The sequence below is a fragment of the Medicago truncatula genome, chromosome 6 (assembly GCF_003473485.1).
Source record: "Medicago truncatula cultivar Jemalong A17 chromosome 6, MtrunA17r5.0-ANR, whole genome shotgun sequence".
NCBI classification, from domain to species: Eukaryota; Viridiplantae; Streptophyta; class Magnoliopsida; order Fabales; family Fabaceae; genus Medicago; species Medicago truncatula.
Window position 1 is genome coordinate 17,045,811 of NC_053047.1, and position 8,854 is coordinate 17,054,664.

General features: G+C 37.7%; 1 pseudogene; it reads right to left on the reverse strand.

Annotated features, from left to right (window-relative positions):
* Positions 1-4,840: 4,840 nt before the first annotated feature.
* On the reverse strand, positions 4,841-8,493 carry LOC25496387 (eukaryotic translation initiation factor 3 subunit C-like; annotated as a pseudogene).
* Between the last annotated feature and the right edge of the window lie 361 nt (positions 8,494-8,854).

The window sequence follows — 8,854 nt, forward strand, 5'->3', positions numbered from 1 at the left end:
GATTCCGATCCGGTTCGGTGTTAATCGAGAAAAACGGAATTGATGTTGGTATGGTTTGAAAGAAGACGAGATTGATGATTGTTGGTTGAAGATTTTTGAAATTGTTGTTTGTGTTAGTGTAATGAACAGATCTGGAAAAAGAGAATTGGAATTACATTATATGATCTTCCTGGATTTTTGATTTGATGAATGTTCTTGAGGAAATTTCTTTGAAAAAATGGTTTGATCTGTAAATGATGGAAAGAGAAAAGGAAATTGTGTTTGTGATGATTGGTAGCGGCTGCTATGTCCGTGTACAGTGATTTCACCCTTTTTTTATTGCAATAAATGCAGTGGTATTTATACTACTTTAAAATAGGGTTTAGGGTTTTGGTTTAGAGGACCAATGAGAATGTGACATGTGGACATGACTAAACTTGACTTTGTAAAGAAATTAGATAAGTGGAATTAAAAATAATAAAGATAAAGTGAATGAATAAACATCAAGTAAAATTGTCCCTTTCGGTAACTAAAATGAGGTACTTCAAAGCAACCTTTCTGCTGAAATTTTGTTTGAAATGATTAAAAAGACGCGACTTTTAAAACAGGATTAGCAATTTTGTTATAAAAAATGTAGATGAAGTGATTTTAATTGTTGTAAAAATGCAAGCGGAGACTTAATTGCAAGATAAAAGTTTTGAATGATTAAAGACGAAAAAAACACGAGTTTTAAATAATAAAAAAACGAATAACAGAGAAAGTGGACTATTTTAAAATATGGACAAAAAAGATTTTAAACGGTCCAAATTTGGGGTATGACAGATGCCCCTATTTAAGTTTCTTCGTCACGAAGGTTTTAAAAGGGAAAACTTTTAAACCAAGGGTCGAAGAGACTTAAATATAAAAAAAACGCCAATTTTGGACCGTTTGAAATGCCAGAGATGCGATGCTGATGAATGTGATGATATGGCTGAACATGATGCAAGCATGAATGTAAAGATGATGCATAAAGACTGACTGGGGACAATTGGATAGATATCACTGGGGAAAGAAATGGTAGGTAATGCTTATGATTGCTGTGAGATATCTTGAAACGACTGGATTATAGATGATAATGTTTATTAACATTGCTTCAAGGTAAAGGTAAGGACATGATTAGCCGACGAGTGATGAAAGTAAAGACATGATTTGCCGACGAGTGGCGAAAGTAAAGACCTGATTGGCCGACGAGTGGCGAAAGTAAAGACATGATTGGCCGACGAATTGGCGAAAGTAAAGACATGATGGACCGACAGAGTTTACTAACATTGTGGGATAGCAAACACACGGTAAAAATAAAGACAAGACGGACCATTAGCATTTGCTAAAAGCAAAGCCTCTGATGAAAGTAAAGACAAGACGGACCGACAGGGTTTGCTAACATTGTGGGATAGCAAACACACGGTAAAAATGAAGACATTGGTAAAATAGTTGTTTGACACAAAAATATTTGCGGGCTATTAACCTGATTCAAAAACATTTGCAGGGTATCAACCTGATTCAAAGGCATTTGGCAGGGTGTCAACCCGACTCTGAAGGTATTTTGCAAGCTATTCACTTGACACAATGAAGCAAAAGGTGTTTGCAAGCTATTCACTTGACACAATGAAGCAAAAGGTGTTTGCAAGCTATTCGCTTGACACTAAGGTAGCAAAAGAGGTTTGCAAGCTACTCGCTTGACACACATGGAACAAAAGATATTTGCAAGCTACTCGCTTGACGCATAGGTAACAAAAGATATTTGCAAGCTACTCGCTTGACCCATAGGTAACATAAGATATTTGCAAGCTACTCGCTTGACCCGTAGGTAATAGCAGATATTTGCAAGCTACTCACTTGACCCACATGTAACAAAAGATGTTTGCAAGCTATTCGCTTGACACACAGGTAACAAAAAAGGTTTGCAAGCTATTCGATTGACACAATAATGAGTGAAGACTGAACTGAAGGGATACGACAAAACAGGACCCTGGGTGATATTTCTAGGTCAAACACATTGGAGACGACGTTTTTGTGAGATACAAATGAAGTAAGACACAAGGCAGTCAATGCAATCATGTATAAATGGTATTTGTTATGCATGCAATGTGTGCAAGAATGTTTATATGCATGAATATGTATATATGAAATGAATGAATGTATGAGTACATGAATATATGACTGTATGAATGTATGATTTAGACGACTCTATACAACAAGTGAAGCTGATAAGACTAGACAAGTAAGATGGAAGGCGGACTGACATCGCAGTACAAACACTCGACAATCTTCATTGGGGATAGTATTACTGGAGATGAACCAAATCACTGACGGGGTAAAGCTCGATATCCAATCACTGATGAGAGGAAGCTCAATAATCAATACACTGAAGAGGTAAAAACTCTTTAATCAAACAACTGGCAGAAATCGCCCTTTCTTGGGAGTAATGCATGTTAATCAAACCACTGAAAGGGTAAAACCCATGTTTTGGCAGAAGTCGCCATTCATCAAACCACTAGAAGGATATCAACCCATGTTTTGGCAGAAGTCGCCATTAATCAAACCAGAGGTAGAAGTCACAGTTAATCAAACCACCGGCCGAAGTCGCCATTTGTAAACCAAGCTCAAGGTGTATTCTTCTGTTTGGCCCATTGGAACTGTGATGCCTCTGTCTTTTCCATTTTTTCATTTCATTTTTTTTTTTTGTATATATTGTTTTTTTGAAAATCCCTAACTTTTGCCTGGACCGCCCTTTTGGGTTTTCGATCCACCGGGAATATTGTCTTTTTTTTTTTGTATATTTTTTGAATCCCTAACTTTTACCTGGACCGCCCTTTCGGGTTTTCAATCCACCGGGAATATATTCTTTTTGTTTGTATGCCCCTAATTTTTGCCTGGACCGCCCTTTCGGGTTTTCAGTCCACCGGGACGCTCATTTTTGGCTTAAGCCGCCCTTTCGGGTTTTCGACTTATCGAGCTTTTTACTTTTTTTTTTTTGACAGAGGTCATCTCACAACTTTTGGTCATGCCAACCTTGCAGAGTTTAACTGTCCTTGAGACGGATGTTGATGTATGTTTCACCTACTCATAAGTTCAAAGAAGATGTACCTGTTGTTTATGCTTTTCAAAAGACATGAAAAAGTTTTAAAAGATTTTTTTTTTTTTTTGCTTTACATATTAACATCAAAAATAGAAGAAAATGTGCAAAATAGAATAAATGAGAATTTCAAATAAATGGGCATTGGCTCAAATTAATAAATGGAGTGGTAGCCAGCGAAAGGCGTGGCTCCACGGATTAAAAAAAAGTTTGGAAAATGGTAATTATATGGGAAAGGTATATTGAACACAATAACCACTGCTCTCCCTACCAACTTTGAATTTCACTGCTCTGAGTCTTTGGTTTGCAGATGCTTCAGATCGGAAGCCTTTTGACAGCTAAGATGCCCCAGATGAACCATATATGATTTGATTCAATTACCTTGCCATGAGTCGAAAGTCTTTTGACGGCTGAAATGCCCCAGAGTCAGAGGTCTCTTGACGGCTGAAATGCCCCAGATGAATCATATCTGATTTGATGCAATTACCTTGCCATGAGTCGAAGGTCTTTTAACGGCTGGAATGCCACAGATGAGTCATGTCCGACCAGATGCAGTTACTTTGTCATGATCCTTAACTTTTGCATAGATCGCCCTTGCGGGTTTCAACCTATCAGGATAATCATTTTTCATTTTTTTTATATATGTCTCTAACTTTTGCATGGACCGCCCTTTTGGGTTTTCAGTCCATCGAGACGCTCTTTTTTCCTAAGCCGCCTTTTCAGGTTTGCGACTTATCGAGCTTTTTCATTTTAACAAAGTATTTCTTGACTGCATCGGTATTCACAGGACATACCAGTTTAACCTCATGCTTTGTATTAGGCATTCATTGCCCCTGGAATTTGGTTAAATCAGATATTGTAACTCTTGAGCCCAAGGCCACTCTCTTGACATTCATGGGGACGAGCCTCCTCATGCTTCATGCTTTTGATACAACTGTCCACGCCATACGACAGTAACACTTTCCACTTCAATCAAGCTTAGCTTTCATTAGAACTCCCGTTGACGGGACTTTGACCTTCATGTGAGGCACTGCCTTTATGTTGTATACTGAGGGATGGAGGGGGGGTTGCCCCTGCTGAAGTGTTCACTTGAAGTACAATATCCTTGCAAGGCAAATGGTGGCATCTCGTGCCAGTCTTTGTACATGAAAGTCCTCTTCTGGACAATCTTTCTTGATATTTGCAGCTTCGACGGCCAAAATGCCCCAAAAGGTGAGAAATCTCAGTGGAAGCTTCTTCATCATCCTCTTCTTCAGCCTCGGATACAAGGAACTCAAAGTCGAGAGGGAGTATATGATTAAAGTGTTCAACGGGTTTATTAATGCATGATTTGATTTTTGATATAAGCATTATGATTATGCAAATATGTGGAAATGATTAAAGAAAAAGATTCTTTTTTTTTGGTTTTTTTGTATTACCATTTTTTCCAGAAAAAGCACAAAATAAAACAAGGTCGGGACCGAGACGACCATTTCATTAATGATGAAAATACATAAAGCAAAAAGCTCTAAACAAATTCAATCTCGCCTCGAGTGGGATGAAAGGATTTTTTTGAAAAACATAAAGCAACAAACAAACATATTAATTGAACAAAAGTGTAGTAGAAATAAACATCAGCAAAGACCCAATTGCAGCTAAACACTCCACATGTTAACACAAGGTGCAAAGATCCGATAGCGGATTAACTTGCATATTCAAATCCAAACTCTTCGAAAGGTATGAGGTTTTTTCGGATCAACTTCTGAACTACCTTTCTTCCAGTTCAGCTGTCCGGTCGTATGCAACCACATTTCCTGAATGATAGATTGGTTTATGGCCTTGCCGAGTAGCACGAATCATAGCAGCTTGAGGGAACAAAGGACCCGGTTGAGGGATAGGCGTTGTCGGTTGCACAAAAGGAGCTTGAACCTTAGAGACATCAGGGCGAAATACTTCACCAGAACCAAAGGGTGTGCCCCATAGATAACCTTCAAGCATAGCATGTTGAGGAGTACTAGCAAACACTGTTGAAATCGGGGTAGTGGAAGCAACTGTCTGAGCTTGAGTGCTGACAATAGGATGAGATAATGGCTGTCCCTGTGCAACCGTCATCAAAGATACTAAGTTCCTCAAAATCTCATTCTCGGCCCGGAGGGTTGTCACCTCTTCCCGAAGCTTGTGGTTCTCTTGTTCAAGATGATCCATTCTGATTTACTCGAGTGTTGTAGATGCGAGTCGACTGATGGATTGACCTTTTGTAGAGAAAATACAGTATGAGACACAAACTAGAAACTATGAAAAAAAAATGATGCATGATATATGTATGCAAAAATGTATGCTTTTTTTTTTTTGTTTTTTTTTTTGTTGAAGGACTTATCAAAGTTAATTTTTAAACATGGTAGAGAAACATGGTTTCATTTGAAAATTATGAAGATATTGCAAAAGGTTCTTATTATTGCATACATATATCATCGCGTCCCCTCTCCCTTGCATACTTACATTTTTGTCTTTACTGTGTTTGCCTACCATAACCTGTGTCGTTTTGGTTTGTCTCTATTCATTCGGAGTCATTATTCGTCTCTCAATGACAATAAGTTGTTTAATCGTTCCATACTGCATTGCGTGATTTTGAGATAAATTTGGCTTTCTTGGTTGTTCTACTTTCCATATCTTCTGCAGCGCTATATTGGTGTATATTGGTTTCCATACTACAATATTGTTTCTCTACTTTTTCGCTTTTGGTTTCGTTAATGTTGCTGCATTGTGTGAATTAACCAGGTATTTTTTTTTGTTGCAAATTGAATTGATTGGCTGTTATGGGGTACTTTGATTCTGTTGCATTGGATGAATTACCTTTAACTAACTAATCTACTTTTCTTAAAATCACCTTAATGTCTTCAGTTTACTGTTTCAGGCAATTGATTGTTTCGTTGTATTTCAGTTTTAACTGCAATCAAATCTTAACACAAGATGGTCACAACAGTTAAATTTCCTCTTTAGTTTATGTACAGCTCCATAAAGATCTTTAATTCCAATCAAGTTTCATAAGCAAGGTTTCATCAAAACGTAGAGATTAATGTTTATCGTTAGAGTTTAATTTAAACGTAGAGATTAATGTTGAACTGTTATTTAATGTTGAACTATTATACGTTGTGCTTAGTACTTGGGCAAGACTTAACTGAAAATATATATAACAAAATAACCAATAAACTGACAGTATTTTGACAGAATGTTTGGATGTGATTAGAGAAAAAAGGAAAAGCCAAAAGCTATAGAAAAAATATAACCAAAAATGAGTGAAAATGTTTCTGGTACATTTCTTTGCCTCTGTGAAGATTGCAAAGAAAAAGTAAACGAGGTATAGGCGATAAATTGATGCGGTAGAAAAATTATATGTCTAGTTTCTATACCAATTAGGATAAATTTCATAGCTCTAGTTTCAAGTTCTCTTAAAACAAACATATCGTAAATGGGGTGCATAATAAATTGGAGAAAAACAATGAGAGAAATAGAATGTTGATAATGAGTATGAGAAGTAAACTCCCCCGACATGTCTTCACGCCTACCATCTGAAGGAGTGGCAGTGCAATCCACCCGACACTTCCTAACCATGCTTCTGTAGCTCTTTCACTACTCTTAGCAAGGATGGATAATTTCTCGGTCAACTCGAACGCCAAAGCCTGCACCATAGAGGGTTCAACATTTCGGAACACAATGCACCCAGATGGCTGATCCCACCTTGCATGATGCTCGTAATTCATCACACTCCTACTGACAATACTATGAAGTATGAACACGAGAAAGAGAGAGATCGAAAAAATTTGTGAGCTGACCCACACTCAGATTCATACGATGAAGAGAAAGTGATTAGGTATGTCCTGATGAGTGCCTCCTCCTTGGTTTTGTCCTTCAACATTTCTAGCACGGCGTTTCGATTTTTCACAAATTACCATACATCAAGAGATGCAATATTGTCACAAGCCTTGTGGAAGTCTCCATTGATAAGAAGCATTGTGACAACCATGACATGATCCTTAACATTTTCGGGAGGACAGTTGAATGTTTTTTGTCACTGATCTCGAGCAAGCGACTGAAATTCTTACTGATGATCTTACGCTTCACGTCATGAACATTAGCTGCAATATTGAAAACTTCCAATAGCATAACAGATATTAGATACACTGATTCCAGTAGCTAAAGATTTATGTGCATATGATATGGCATCTGTCGGCTTGATTTCAACCTTTCCGGAAAGATAAGTAAATAAAGAGTTAATTGTTATGTTAAATAAACGCATGCTTAGCTTAGCAACAAATTACAAAAGAGATGTACTCAAGTGAATATGATGATTCAAATGAAAGAAAACATAATAATTGAGGACTGTAAGAATCGAAGACAGAGTGAGATTGTTAGAAGATGCATAAAATGAATATGTAAATTTACAATTTTCAACAAAGCAAATAAAGGATTTAGGAAGGGTACTACAGAATGTTTCTAAATAAATTAATCATTGATTAATCCAATGCGAATATATTGAGAGGCTCCGGCTCAACCAATGTTGTCATTGCATCATAAACCTCTTGAGGTTTGTAGTAAATGAGTTCAACCCTCATCAAGGCAACCTTTAAAGAACCTTCAAAATCTCCAAACATTGGCTCATCCTGGAGCCTCTCAATATATTCGCATGTGTGAGGATCTATGCATTGCAGGCTCTTGAAGAACTCAGCATCAATTTTTTTAAGAAAGCAACTAAGTTTCCCCAAACACGAATCAATACGTTATAGTCGGCCCCTTTCTTAGTTTCACTCTCATATGGCTCCTCTGAATCATCAACATTTATGTTTGGATACTGCACAAGAATATCGAGAATGACCAACATATTATGCACACATTTTTTCCACACATTTATAGGCATATGCCCACCAATGAGGCTTGAATTAACATCAAACTGAGCAGAAACCACACTAAAAAGAATTTGCAGCTCTTGTGCAGGTGTTTTCAGCCAATTTTGATTGGTAGGTAAGATGTGATCAACTTGTTCAAACCTTTCAGTTTTCTTCCTTCCCCTAACTGCCACAAGCCATTTGAACTTCTTGTTAAACAATTTCCCATGTGATCGATGGATGAGCATCGATAATATCATCAATGCTGTCATATTCTTCGTCAGAGTCCTCGCCGTAACTCTCAGGATCCCTGCACTTGTTGATCAAGTCCTCATACTGCTTATTATTATTCTTCAATTTCGGAATCATCTTTTTAACATCCTTATCTCGAAAAGAAACGGCCATAAAGTCTTTTGGAACTACGAGAGTCCTGATATAAAGTTTAGGGATCTTTTCGGAAACACGCCTGATTTTCTCAAGCTGTTTGTTGATCTTGTCAAAGCTCTCTTGCAACCTTCCCCAGTCATTATTATCCATGACATTTGTTGAGATTGTCTTCAAATTTGTGGTCTGGAAGAACAGGGAAATCGTGACACGATTTTGGTATCGTGACACGATTTCGGGGTGCCGTGAGCTAGGTTGCAGGGTGCAAAATCGTGGCACGATTTGGGAAAATCGTGACACGATCGTGAAACTTGCTCGTTAAGTATCCTTGATAAGGACTGGTCGTTTCTTGGGTGGTACGCAGATCGTGACACGATTTGGGAAATCGTGACACGATTTCAACAGAGGAAGGGTAGTATAAATTGTTCTTGTGCAGATTTGAAGAGAGGAGTTGGAAGTGAGAGAGACTTGGGGAATCAAAGGGGCAACTCTAGGGTTTAGGGTTCTTTGATTA